The 14,686-nt window shown below is 43.1% G+C and overlaps 1 protein-coding gene across 5 annotated transcripts in view; it reads right to left on the reverse strand.

The window, feature by feature from the left end:
* The window catches only part of LOC144679064 (engulfment and cell motility protein 1), a 272,728-nt gene extending 258,614 nt beyond the window's left edge, over positions 1-14,114 (reverse strand). The window contains exons 1-2 of one of the 5 annotated variants that reach the window (XM_078539330.1): positions 13,964-14,012; positions 9,780-9,928 (exon numbers count right to left, since the gene is read on the reverse strand). The gene's annotated coding sequence lies outside the window, so the exon portion shown is untranslated. Of the gene's footprint in view, positions 1-7,569; positions 8,751-9,779; positions 9,929-13,963 lie in introns of those variants that run through there. The other 4 variants (XM_078539327.1, XM_078539329.1, XM_078539331.1 and 1 more) reach the window with 4 other exon arrangements.
* Between the last annotated feature and the right edge of the window lie 572 nt (positions 14,115-14,686).

The raw sequence follows: 14,686 nt of genomic DNA on the forward strand, positions 1-14,686 counted from the left end.
ATGGCACTTCCCTGGATTACAAGCACAAGCCTCTGAAATGGGACTTGAACTCGGGACCTTCTGACTCAGAGACGAACTGCTACCGGTAAGCCAAGGCTTACATGTGTATAATATTACATCATATAAGCTATAGGTTTTTAGACCATATATGACATATTCCAAATAACATGCCATAGATGCTTCACCTATACTCTATGTAACACAGAATTGCACTGGGTTGCCATCCCAGAAAAACCCAAGGTACCTGAGTATCCAACATATTCTTCCCGAAGCACTATGTAAACTGTGTATCCAGTGACACTTAACAATTAATATTCTTAGCAATAAAATAGGAAAAGACATCTCTGAAAGATTACCAATCAAATTAATAAATTTAGGAGCCAGAGTCATGTATGGCAAGTTTCTAATTTCAGCAGTGGTCCAGGAGGAAGTCACTGGATGGAGGACATATACACTCACCTACACAAAAAGGCCAAGGAATTGTGACTAAATATGTTCCAACAAATACTTGGAAAATTTCAAAACCAAGATTAATAGATTGTTGTTAAGTAAGGGTATTAAGAGATATGAAACAAAGGTGAATAAATTGCGGCAAGATATAGATCAGCCATCTCACTGAACGGTGGAACAGGCTTAAAGGGCTCCTGTTCATATGTTCTACATACAGTACTGGCAAGGGCTGCTGCAAATTGGGAAATGATGTGTGGTAGCATAGAAAGGAGGATTTTTATTTTGAATGGGATTATCTAGTCAAACAGATAAGGAAGAACCATTTATCTCTTTATTGCCTAGGAATAGGAGAGCAATGGAGAAAATCATAAGCTTGGAAATGGAGGGGCAGGGACACCAAAAGATCAGCAAACAGTATAAGTCAGTGATGGGCTGTGAGGGTCAGGTATTAAGGGCAGCTGTTTAGAAGAGTAAAAACTCAGGGCAGTGGAATGAAAGATGCTCATGCTACCAGTGTCAAGAATGAGAGGTTACGGTCAGAGTATCTAAGACCACAGAAAAAAAGAATTACTGCTCAAGTGATTTTCGAAAGCGGCATACTTGTCCCGCCAAGCTTTCTTTTCTCCCTACTATTTTTGGACCAATTTCCCTCTTCTCTAAAGGTCTCAGGAACCTTGTTGCAGTCCAATTCCATGTGCATCAGAAACCCTCCAGTTCGTACCTATTGGGTCTTTAACCTTCTGTTGGGCCTTAATGGTGAGTACCTACTGGCCACGTGACTGCAGGGGTATGACAGGACAGGGTCAATACATCAACAATCTGTTCTACTTATATGTGCATGCTTACATGGCATGTACGAGCTTTCAGAAGCCGATAGAACAGTAATACATTTGAAAATAAAATGCACCTGGCAACAACTTTGAAGCTCACTCTGCCCCATCCTGTGTTCACCCAACATCCAACTCTGATCTGGATAGCAATCGGGACCAAGAATCGTGGCCATTTTCCCCTTTCTAGCCCCAAGTCACCTACACCAACTTTAGCACCTCTATCACCACCATAGCTAATATCAGCAAACTCAGCACTGAACCAGAAACCAAACTGGGATATTTTGGTCTATGTGCCTAAGCTGTTGAACAGTCAAATTCAACGAGCCATCAGAAGAGGATGAACCTTTGTTGAAGGTAGATCATGTAGCCTTTTTCTGAACACAAACTACATAGACATGAACAGAAGATATTTTCAACAACTTACATCCACTTAGCCCCTTCAACGTAGACAAAATTCAAAGGCATTTCAAATAAAATAAAAAGGATCCCAAGCAAATGAAGGAGATATTAGGAGGAGTGACCAAAAGCTTAAAGTAGTGATTTTTAAGGTGGGTCTTAAAGGAGAGTGTAGTAGAGAGGCAGTGAGATTTAAGGAATGGGACTCCACAGCATGGGGCCTAGGCAGCTGAAGGAATGGCCACCAATGATGGAGTGGAGGGAGGGCACATGCACATTATTAGGAACAACAGTATAGTGGTAATGTTACTGGACAAGTAACCCAGAGGCCCAAACTAATGCTCTGGAGATACAAGGTCAATCCCACTACAGCAGCTGGGGAAATTTAAATTCAATTAATTAATAAATCTGGAATAAAAACTCTCTTAGTGATGATTATCATGAATCTACTGAATTGTTGTAAAAATGCTCTCCAGGGAAGCAAAAAAGATATCCTTACCCAGTCTGGTTAACATGAGACTCCAGACCAACAGCAATGTGATTGACTACCCTTTAATATGGCCTAGCAAGTCACTTAGTTGTATCAAACCTCTACAGAACAGTAAAATAAGAATAAAATCGGACGAATCACCTTGTATCAACCTAGGCACAGGAAACAACAAAGGCGCACTTGCCCTGTTGACCTTGCAATATCTTCAACATTAACGTCTGGGGACTTGTGCCAAAATTGAGAGAGTTGTTCCACAGTCTAGTCAAACAACGGCCTGACATAGAAATACTCATCAAATCATACCTCATAACCAATGTCTCAGACTCCTCCATTACCAATCCTGGGTATGCCCTGTCCCCCCAGTGGCACAGTCGTATACAGTAGGGAGGAAGTGGCCCTCATCATCCTCAATATTGACCACTGAAGCCTCATGGCATCAGATTAAACATGGGGAAAGAAACTTCCTGCTGATACCACCAACTGCTCTCCCATAACTGACGTATCAGTACTCCTCCATGTTAGACACCAGGGGAAGCAAGGGCACAGAATGTAGTGTGGGTGGGGAGACTTCAACATTCATCACCAAGCGTAGCTCAGTAGCACCACTACCAACCAAGTTGGCTGAGTCCCAAAGAACATATTGCCAAACTGGGCCTTTGGTGCCACAGAGGGAAAAACGTACCTGACCTTGTCCTCATCAAACCACCTGTCACAGATACTTCTGTCCATGACAGTATTGGTAGGAGAGACCACCGCACGTTTGGTGGAGCCAAAGCCCCATTTCACACTGAGGATACCCTCTGTCATGTTGCGTGGCACTACCTCTGTGCTAAATTGGATAGAAACACAGCTGATCTAGCAGCTCAAAACTGGGCATTCATGAGAGGCGCTGTGGGCTATCAGTAGCACTGTATTCAATCACAATCTGTAACCTCATGACCTGGCATATCCCCCACTCGACCATTACTATCAAACCAGGAAATCAATGAGGAGTGTAGAAGAGCATTCCAGGAGGAGTGCCCAGCAAACCTAAAATATAAGGTGCCAATCTGGTGATGCTCCAAACAGGAGTACAGGCATGCTAAAACAGAAGCAGCATGCTATAGACAGAGCTAAGCAATCTCACAACCAACACATTAGACCAAAGCTCTGCAGTCCTACCACATCTAGCCATGAGTGGTGGTGGATAATTAAGCAACTGGAGGGGGCCCCACAAACATCCCTGTCCTCAATGAAGGTGGAGTCTAGCACATCAGTGCAAAACACTTACAACCGTCTTCAGCCAGAAGTGTCAAGAGGATGATCCATCTCTGCCTCCTCCTGAGATCCCCAGCATCACAGATGCCAGTTGTCAGACAACTTGATTCATTCCAAGTAATATCAAGAAACTGAAGAATGCACCATGGCTATGGGGCCTTACAACATTCCAGCTGTGTTACCGAAGACCTGTGCTCCAGAATGAGCTATGTCCCTATCCAAGCTGTAACAGTACAGCTACAACACTGGCATCTACCCGAAAATTTGGAAAATTGCCCAGGTATATTCAGGCCACAAAAAGCTGGACAAATCCAATCCAGCCAATTACCACGCCATCAGTCTATACTCCATCATCAGCAAAGTGATGGAAGGTGTCGTTGACAGTGCTATGAGTTATTACTCAGCAATAACCTGCACACCAATATTCAATGTGGGTTCTGCCAGGGCCATTCAACTCTTGACCTCATTACAGCCTTGGTCCAAACATAGATCAAAGAGCTGAATTCCTGAGCTGAGATGAGAGTGACTGCCCTTGACATCAAGGCAGCATTTGGCTGAGTGTAGCATCAAGGAGCACTAGTAAAATTGAAATCAATGGGATTCAGGGGAAAACTTCCATTGGCTGGAGTCATACCTAGCACAAAGGAAGATGGTTGTGGTTGTTAGAACTCAATTATCTCAGCCTCTGGACATTGTTGGAGGTGCACCCCAGGTTAGACTCATAGGCCGAACCACTTTCAGTTGCTTCATCAACAACCTTCCTTCCGACACAGGTTTGCTGAAAGTCACAAATGACATCCTATGTGGCTGTGACAAAGGTAAACTTTTCTTTTTCATCCTGTCTGCAGCTCTTGACATGATTAACAGCACCATCCTCCTCCAATGTCTCTCCTCTGCTGTCCAGCTGAGTGAGACAGCTCTCATGTGATTACATTCTTAGCTACCTAATCATAGCCATGGAATTACTTGCAATGGCTTCTCTTCCTGAGCCCGTGCTCTTAGCTCTAGTGTCCCCCAAGGATCCATCCTTGGCCTCTCTTATTTCTCATCTACTTGCTGCCCCTCGGTAACATCATCTGAAGTCATAGCGTTAATTTTCACATGTGTGCTGGTGACACTGAGCTCTACTTCATTACCAGCTCTCAACTCCTCCACTGTTGTCAAATTATCAGACTCTTTATCCGATATCCAGTATTGTTTTCGGTCCTCACTCCAAACTAGCTACCAGCTCCATCCTTCTTGGCAACAATCCAAGGTTAAACCAGTCAGTCCACAATATTAAGTCACATTTAATTCCATGGTGAGCTTCCAACCTTATATTTGCATCATCATTAAGACCACTATTTCCATCTCCATAACACTGCCTGACTTCGTCCCTGCGTCAGCTTCTGAAACCTTCATTTGTGCCTTCGAGACACAACTTCTAGACTCAACTATTCCAACACACTCCTGGCTGGTCTCCCACATTCTTTCCTCCGTAAACTTGAGATCATCCAAAACTCTGCTGCCCGTGTCTTAATACGTACCACGTCCTTTTCCCCTATTACCCCCACCCCCTGCTCACTGACCTACACTGGATCTCGGTGAGTCAACAACCTGATCTTAAAATTCTCATCCTTGTTTTCAAATCCATCCATGGCCTTGCCCATCCCTATTTCTGTAATCTCCTCCAGCCTCACAACCCTCCAAGTTATCTGTGCTCCACTAATTCTCTTGTGCATTCCCAATTATAACTGCTCCGTCATTGGTGGGCATGCCCTCAGGTGCCTAGGTCCCAAGCTTTGGAAATCCCTCCCCATATCTCTTCTTCTCTCTACCTCGCTTTCCCCATTTAACGATGATGGTACAATGTTCAATAAGATTTATGACTCCTCAGATACTGAAGCACTCTGTGTCCATATGCAGCAAGACCTGGACAATATTCAGGCTTGGGTATTAAGTGGCAAGTAATATTTGCACTACACAAAGTGCCAATGGCATGAAGAGATATTAATGTCTATACTGTTATTGGAAATGATTTTTAAACTGGAATTGTAGTAGGGTCTGTGTCTATGTGTTTGACTGTGTGTGTCTTAATTGGATTAAAGCCAGATGGTCTATGTGCTTTGATGTACAGTAGCTTGAGATGTTAATTGGATAAACAGTAAGGAGGATGGAAGGAAAAGTGTAAATTTGCATTTGTTGAATAAAGCATTCAAGAGTGGGAGTAAAATCTTGCACCTAGCTAGAAGACGCCAAGCAATGTGTTTATTTTTTTTCAGCTTAATAATAGAATTGGTGGAATGAAAGGATATTATTGTTAGACATAACATTAAAAGCCTGGTGATACAATGGAAAATTTACATTCAAAGGAAAAGCTAGGCATAAACAGAAAGGGTTTTGTCTGTGTAAGGCAGAGGCATTTAAGATCTAACCAGCCTGTAAGCCTACAACTGTGTCTGCAAAGGAACCAAATTGCAAGGAACCTCATTTTGAATTTGTACGGTCAAATGTGCTTTGCCTGGTGTCTGTTTAAAGTCTATAGGTTACTGTTGCCTTGGTGGAGATTTACCTGGGAGTGATCAATTTGGGGATCTGTTTAAAAGTTATTATAGTAGCAATTTGTAGACATGTGTGTGTGTTTAATTTCTTGTTAAATTAATAAATATTTAATTTAGTTTTATATTAAAAACCTCTTGAGGCTCAGTGGTCTTATTCCTGAATTCAGAGCTGCATCTCAAACATACCAATTGAAAATATAGGTTATGACAGTTGTTCAAGTTTCCCTCTGGGATTTAAACAACTCAGCCTTTACCAACTGCTGTGTCATAACACCAGGCAATGACCATCTCCAACAAGAGAGAATATAACCATCTCTCCTTGACATTCAATGGTATTACCATCGCTAAATCACCCTCTATCAACATCCTGGGGGTTAGCATTGACCAAAAACTTAACTGGATCAACCACAAAAACTGGGGCTTCAATAACAGATCAGAGGCTGGGAATTCTGCAGCAAGTAACTCACCTGCCAATTCCCAAACATTTGTCCACCATCTTCAAAGCACAGGTCAGGAGTGTGATGGAATACTCCTCACTTGTCTGGATGAGTGCAGCTCCAGCAATGATAAAGAAGCTTGACACCATCCAGGACAAAGCAGCCCTCTTGATTGGCACCCTATCCACTAATCTAAACATTCAAATCATCCACCACCAATGTAGAGCAGCAGCAATGTGCGCCATCTAAAAGATGCACTGCAGCAGCTCGCCAAGGCTCCTTTGACAGCACTTTGCAAATATCTCATCTGCACCACCTAAGAGAACAAGGGCAGCAGACAAATGGGAACACATCCCTCCAAATCACACACCAGCCTGAAGGAACAATATCACTGTGTCTTCACTGTCGCTGGGTCAAAAGTCCTGGAACTGCCTCCCTAAAAGCATTATGGGCGTACCGACACCATATGAACCACAGCAGTTGAAGGTGGTTCATTAGCACCTCCTTGAGAGCAATTAGGAATAAATACTGACCTTGCCAGCAACACTCATGTCCTGAACAGAAAAAAATTTTCATAATTCATGCAGTCAGAATCCAGCGCCATCTCATGTGACAGTAGTGTCATGCAAACAGATATTCTGCTTGCTCTTTAATTTCACAAGTTTGGTACATGTAGCAAAACTTAAGCCATATTATCCCTCCCCTTCCAGGAGCTTATGGAAAGAATGACATCGAACTCTCAAAAATGTCTGATTCTAACTCCTGAAATAGTTCTACAACATTGGAAAATCATTCTGCTAGCGACTAAAAATCTAAAGAGAACAATTTACACTACAGCACAGCTCACAATAGTATCACTGCAATTAGTGATCAGGCTCTATTTCCAAAATAAAACATTGCCAATTTTGAACAATAACTGCAAAAGAATTAATTCTGTGTAATGTCTCTTTTCTGAAACTTAACTAAGCGCAAGTTAGGTGCACAACAGAAGGGATGAATTGCATGATTGTGCCCATGTACTGACACAAATTGAGTTACTAAACCAGCCTTGAGAATGTGGGGCAGGGCCAAGGGGAGGCCAAACATTTTCCTGTAGCGATAAAGGGAAGGGTATTTTTTTTAAAATTCAGCACCAAGGTTTTATTTGCAAAGGAATCATAGTAATTTACCCATGTCCACCTACTTAGCCGGGGATGATGTGCAGAGGGCAAAGATCAGACAGAAGAGTGTAGAGGCTCAATGCTTTCAAGATTGGGGAGTACCATCCAAGAGTGAAAACATATAGTATGGTCAGATCTTGCAAAAACATTTTTTTTTTTAAGTATGTGTGGGTTTAGAGTGTAGCACAAGTGATGCAAAAAGTAATGCCTTGCATCTGCTGCAAAAATACTTTCAAAGCCAGCTCAGCCATTTCCAACACAGTGAAGATTCTTTGCTGGCACTGAGCCTGCCCTGGAACTTGCACATTCTCTTTGATTTGACAAGACAAGAATGAGTAATTTGACAACTTGGCCCGAATATTATCCCTCCCCTTCCAGGAGCTTATGGAAAAAATGACACCAAACTCTCAAAAATGTCTCAGATTCTAACTCCTGAAACAGTTCTACGACATTGGAAAATCATTCTGCTAGTGACTAAAAATCTAAAGAGAACAATTTACATTACAGCACAGCTCACAATAGTAACACTGCAACAGCAGCTCTCTGTAACAAACTGAAGTTTGTTTTCTTTCTCCTCTCCAATTGTTTATTCCAATGTACTTGACATATTTTTTCACAAAATCCCATTCAGTAATCACACAGTATCACATTCAGTGCAGGGGTTTAAAGCCAACACACCTCCAGGCTCTATTTTCAAAATAAAGCAGTGAACACTCCCACGCCATTTCCTGCACCGGTTTCTAATTTGAACTGTTCAGCGGTGCTGATCTGCAGACCAGAAGTGGTTCCGATCACTTCCTGCAGCTCGCTCTGAACTGCATATTTTTCAGGTTAGTTTGAAAGCAATGTGTAAGCAAAATCTCAAAAGCCAGGTTGCTGGTCCCATCATCGCCCTGAAATTCTGATAGTTGGTGGCACTGCGGCCCACAGAACCAACTGACAAAACTCAAAATAACCAGGGAAATCGGTTTAAACATAGCTCCTTATAAACTAATGCAAAGAAAATTCTTCAGGCAAGGCCACAGCCATGCCTGGTCACCTAAAACAGGCGCGTGTATGTGAACCAAATTAATTAAATCCATCAATGGCTGCAGGTTGCAGCCTGGGCACTTTGAATTATAACAACGACTAGTACTGACAAGCAATCTTGCACCTGTCATGGGAAAGAGATTCTTGGACCTGTTCAAAATAGCTGCGACATAATCTTCCACAACACTGACTTCTGCAGATGATCTCCCTGATCGTTTTAATTTATCTATCTTGTTCACACACAGGACGTGGTGTCACTGAAAAGGGTAGCATTTATTGCCCATCCTTTGTTCTTTGTGGGGGTGGGGGGGGGAGGGGGGCATGTTTGGAGGTTGTGGACCTTCCTTAGTGAAGTGCTGGTAGCAGTTGAAGTCAACTGAGTGGCTGGCAAGTGCACTTCAGAGGACAACTAAGGGTCAGCCACATTGAGGTCAGCCACACTGATGTAGGACATGAGTCACATTTGGGCCACACCAGGTAATGATGGCAGGTTTCCTTCCCTGAAGATCATTAGTGAACCAATCAGGTTTATATGACAAATCACAGCATCATGGTCACTTTAACTGACACCAGCCTTTTTATTGCAAGAATATTTTTTTTCAACTGAATTCAAATTCTCAAACCGCCATGGTGAGATTTGAACTCGTGCTCTGGATTTTTCAAATAGGTCTCTGGTCCAGTAACACAACCACTACACTATCAGGCTACAATGCAGGATATAGCAAGTGGATCTCAAGGGGCGCTGCTGGGTGCAATATAGTTTGAAAAGCCTCCAGATTCAGACAAAGGACCGCTTTCAAACGGGTAGGTTCAGCCAAGGCAGGTAAACAGTGAAGTGCTACAACTACCTGCTGCTGGTGATTGTCCAGTAGCCCCTGGCATGAAAAACATGAACATCAGATGCTGACACTATTTAAGGTCACATATGAAAGGACTTGCATTTATGTAGCGCCTTTCCTGACCTCAGGATAACCCAAAGCACTTTACACCAGGGAAGTGCTTTTGGAGTGTAGACACTGTTGCAATGTAGGAAGTGCAGCAGTCCATTTGCACACAGCTGGTTTCCACAAATAGCAATGAGATAATGACTCAGATCATCTATTTTTAGGTATTTGGCTGAAGGATGAATTTGACCAGGAAACCTTCCATGTCCTTCTTCGAAAAAGTGCCATAAGATCTTTTATACTCACCTGAGAGGGTAGATGGGACCTCTGTTTAAGTCTCTTCTGACAGAAATGAAGATTGCCAAAGTACCAGGCAAGTACTGACAAACTATTATATTCAGTGCAACGCCATCGCCCCACACATGCTCAGCATGGGTCGCTGCCTTCTGGAAAGGCTATGGGGCAAAAAGATGAGCTGAAAAACATGCATCCTTTAAACTGAAAGGGATTCATGTCTAAAGTTAATTTTCTTTCATTAAAAGGTGGTCTGAAAAAAGTAGTGAGTCTAAGAAAGGCTTCTCAAATTTAAGTCTCTTCCTTGTACTCAAATCCCTTTATAACCTTGTCCTCTCCCCATCTTTGTTTCTGCATTCCTCTAATTTTGGCCTCTTGTGCAACCCCAAATTCCTTCGTCCATATACTGCCTAGGGCAGCTCTAAGCTCTGGATTTCCTCGAGTAAACTTCTCCACATATCTCTTCTACCTTAAGGTGCTCCTTAAACACACTTTTTGACCAAACTTTTGTCTTAACATCCCCTTATGTGGCTTAGTGTCAAATTCTGTCTGACAATATTTCAGTAAAGTGCCTTGGGACCTTAGAGCTGCTTTACAAATGCTAATTTTTGGTTAGGAACGTACAAAACCAAATCTTGAAAATGAAGCTACTGCTCATGGCCACACATGCTTTGTTCCATTCCACTGCTCCACAATATACACCGCATCTAAAAAAAACGTTAAAAATGGAAAAGTTGGAAAAGTTGTCTCTTGGCTTTTAAAATTTAATTGGCAATCTGATGTCAGCTATTTGCATTTATGTACTATCTCCAACATAGAGAAATCTATCCCAAGGCACTTCATACAATAGGAAAGGAATGGATATCAAACTTTTGCTGGAGGTTTAGAACATGATAGGTTGGTCAAAAAAAAGCAATTCAAGTCAGCTTTTGAAGATGGAGAGGAGGGTTGGGAGACAGGTTGGTTTGGAGAGGCAGCTTCAAAGAATGTGAGCAGAGCAAAGTGTGTTTGTGTGGGAAAACAAGTATTCACTGAGCTCTCTTTAGACCAGACAATGCAGAGACAAATTCACATGCCCTTAAATGGGGGGTCCTGATTTGAGAAAGGCCAGAGCAAATGTAAGGTTTTCCCCATAGAGACAGCCAAGTTTCCCCTCCTCAAAAAGGGAGGACACCACCTAGAAGAAATGGTCCTATTGTGAGTAGGCTCTACACATTGTGCAGTTAGGCTAACTCAATTCCATTGAGATAAAAAGAAAAATAACTTGTATTTATATAGCACCTTTCACAACTTCAGGGCATCCCAAAGCGCTTTACAGTTAACAAAGTACTTTTCAAGTGTAGTCACTGTTGTAGTTATGGAAATACAGCCAGTTTCCATACAACAATGAGATAATGATTACATAATCTGTTTCCATTATCACATGGTTATAGACCAGAAACATTAAATGTTTCTCTCTCAGATGCTGCCAGACCTGCCAAGTATTTCTAGCATTTTCTGTCATTATTTCTGATTTCCAGCATCTGCAGTATTTTGCTTTTGTATCTGATTCCATGATGTTGTGCAAGGGATCAATATTGACCACATCACCAGGCAAAAGTATCCAGCACTTCTTCAAATATTGCCATGGGATGGATCTATCGAAGAGGGCAGACTTAATGTCTCAACCAAAAGACAGCACCTAGATTATATGCTCAAACTCTGGAGTGGGACTTGAGCCCAACTTTCTGACTCAGGATATGAGAGTACAATCAACTGAGCCAAAGGCTGACACACATACAAAAGGAGATTGAGAAGCTAAGCGAAGCACAATATCATTGGAATTCCCCAGGAAAACTGTTATCCTCAGGAGCAATGTAGGGATACATCATGGAGCCTCAAATCAAAGTTTAACCCCAGTTTCCTATTAATGTGCATATATCTGCAGTTAATGACACAATGATGTCCTGATTTAGCTTTTACCCACCACTGTGACAGCAAAGGCTGACAATAATTCCTTTCCAAACTTTTAAAACCGCAATGTAAATAACAACTTGTATTTATATAACTAAGGTAGCAGGGGTATCTGAATGACCCCCAGTGGGGCTGACCCTGCCCTTTCGTGAGCACCAGGTCCAGCTGATGGTACCTGGAAGGGTCCCATGCTCAGGGTTACGAGTGATGGTCAACAGAGGATCCTCTGGGTAGAGGCTTTTGTGTTCCCTTCAAACACATACAAGGAAGGCAACAGGAAAGCGCCCCATGCTTCCCATTACTCTAGTCAAATATAGTCAGTACAAAATTCTTATAAGACAACAGCATGAATGGGGTTGGCACTACTCGTGTCAACACCTCGCTCAGTATGGACGTCCGTGAACTGCAGGTGGACCCTGGACCACATTAAAGACTGATTCAACCAGAACTCCAAGAACTGTTGCCCTGATCGGAAAGATTGGAAGATCATGGTCACCTGTGCCACTCAGCACGGCATTCGTGCAACGATTTACATCACACCTTTGACATGGTAAAATATCCCAAAGTGCTCCACATAAATATTATGAACTTGGGACATTGAGCCACATAACAGGATATTAGGTCTGGTGGTCAAAAGCTGGTCAAGCCAGTATGTTTTAAGAAGCATCATAAAGGAACAAAGAGGTTGAGGGAATTGAAAGCTTAGGGCCTAGGCAGCTGAAGGTACAATCACCCACAGTGGAGCAATTTAAATAGGCAGATGCTCATGAGGCCAGAATAGAATACAAACACCAGAGGCCAGGATCTGTGGCCAAGAGGTCCTTCTCATCAAAACCCCTGCTCCAATTAGTAGAATTACTCTTTAAATACTGTACAATTGAAATCCTATTAAAGTGACAATAAGTAACATTGTAAAATCAATTATTTGTTGTTACAAGCTGTAGTGGCTGTATTTAAAGAATCGGGTTTCGTTTTAGAAGAGAAACAATGAATTTGCTTGTTTCTCAGAAAGAAGGGGTTTATTTCAAACCAACCAACATAAGTTCACAGAACTATTTAGAAAAGCTAACTCTGCTTTTCAAAACACACCAACAAGCAATAAAGGTTTCCTGGCTCCTGGAACGCTCTTGACTCCAGTTTGCACTTGTGTTTTGCCTAGTTGCCAGATTTTACAACTCTTCTGAGAAAATATGCTTAAAAATAACCGTCGCCCAGCCGTGTTAAGAGAGGATTATTGGGTTTTAAAAGGAGAAATTAGTTGGGTCATTCTTTCAGTGTAGAGCACAGCCTCTGTGGGGCAGACACTGTCATACTTTCCATTCTCAGAGTGACTCAACTGAGCAGGCCGCTGTTGCATTAAATGGAAAGGGACTGGAGAGACCTCAAGTGAGCAGAGAAACAGAACCAAGCTTCCAAACTGTGTTTGACACGAGCTCCACAAATACAACACAAGCTAAATTCTGGTCACGGTTTCCACTCCGCGCCTTGGTCGGCTGCCCCGATGACCCATCCAGACTGCACGCTGGCCTTATCTGGGGAAGGGGGATGGGGGGGGGGGGGGGGGGCGACAGCTGTTGTCCTGACTTTGCTCCTTCTTAACCTGGAGCCCCTGTTGTTCAGGCGCCGCTCTTTCTGCACCATTTTGCTGGGTGGGTGCGCGCACTTTTTGTGAAGATGAGCTCCCGTGCCCTTCCCTTTCGACTCGGGGCTGAGGCAGGGGCGGCAGCATTCATGCTTCATGTAAATAATCGCGAAACAAGTCAGAGAGCGCCGAGGCAGATTGGCTCTAAGTGTGCCTGGCTGCTAGCCCCGGGCCCGCTCTCTCTGACACTGCGTGTACCCATCTCCAAATTCCAGCAGCCGTCATAAAACACAAGATCACACATAGAGAGAGAGATAGAGAGAGAGCAGGGGGGGTGGGAGATGTTGTACTGGGACTGTCGGCAACTGGTGACCAGAAAGCAGAGCAACGCAGGCAGAGAGCGCGGGGCCCAGCTGCAAACTACAACTAGTGAATAAAATTCGCGAGGGGGGCAAGGCACAAAGCTCCATTCAAACAAATACAAACACTGGGTGGGTGGGTGGATGGGGGGGGGGTAAGTGAAAAAACATTCCAACCTGGATTCAATGTATTAGAATTATTACTGTTAAAAAACCTCCCTCTTTTTCCCCAGATGGTGAGGATGCTGACTTGAATTGTTAATGGCTCACTCTGAAGAGGATTGAAAGAAGCAGTGACTGACCTGCCTGCTGCTGTTGCCTTTTCCACCATCTCAGCCCCAGTGGCCAAGTGCTCGCTGCCGGCTTGTCACTAGCGCGCACAGGCACCTCCTGCTGGTCGCTCTCTCCTCCTCCAGCCTGACTGCAAACAAAACCCCCTACTTAGTTTCACACTTTTAACATTTTTTTTAAATCAAATGTGCCTGAACTCAGCATTTCTGTCAATAAGGTTGGCAAGTTATTTTTTGTGTGTGTGTGCGGCAGTAAGTGCCTGGGTTGTATAAACATCATTGTGTTGAAAAGGATGGCAGATTGTGGTGTGGGGAGGGGACTCTCTACAACTGTTTGCTGCAGTTCTGGGCTCTCTACCTCGGAGCCGATCTAATGGCTCGCTTTGACTCCTAATCTATCTGCTCGGATCTTTAACATTATCTTGGATACAGGTATAATCAGAGTTATGGTGTGACGCTCATCTCATTTCGCGGTATTTCCCTTTTTCTCCAATGGGACCATTCCGCTCCTCAAATAGCCTTCCAGACATTCGCCCCTTCGTATACACTTCTTTGCACAAGTTAATCAATTCTCTTACAGAAGAAAAATACTGTAGGTACTGGTAATCTGAAATAAAAGCAAAAAAAAATGCTGGAAATACTCAGCAGGTCACCCAGCATCTGTGAAGAGAAAAACAGAGTTAACTTTTCGAGTCCGTATATAACTCTGCTTTTTCTCTCCACAGATGCTGTTAG

Source organism: Cetorhinus maximus, chromosome 3 (assembly GCF_964194155.1).
Source record: "Cetorhinus maximus chromosome 3, sCetMax3.hap1.1, whole genome shotgun sequence".
Classification (NCBI taxonomy): Eukaryota; Metazoa; Chordata; class Chondrichthyes; order Lamniformes; family Cetorhinidae; genus Cetorhinus; species Cetorhinus maximus.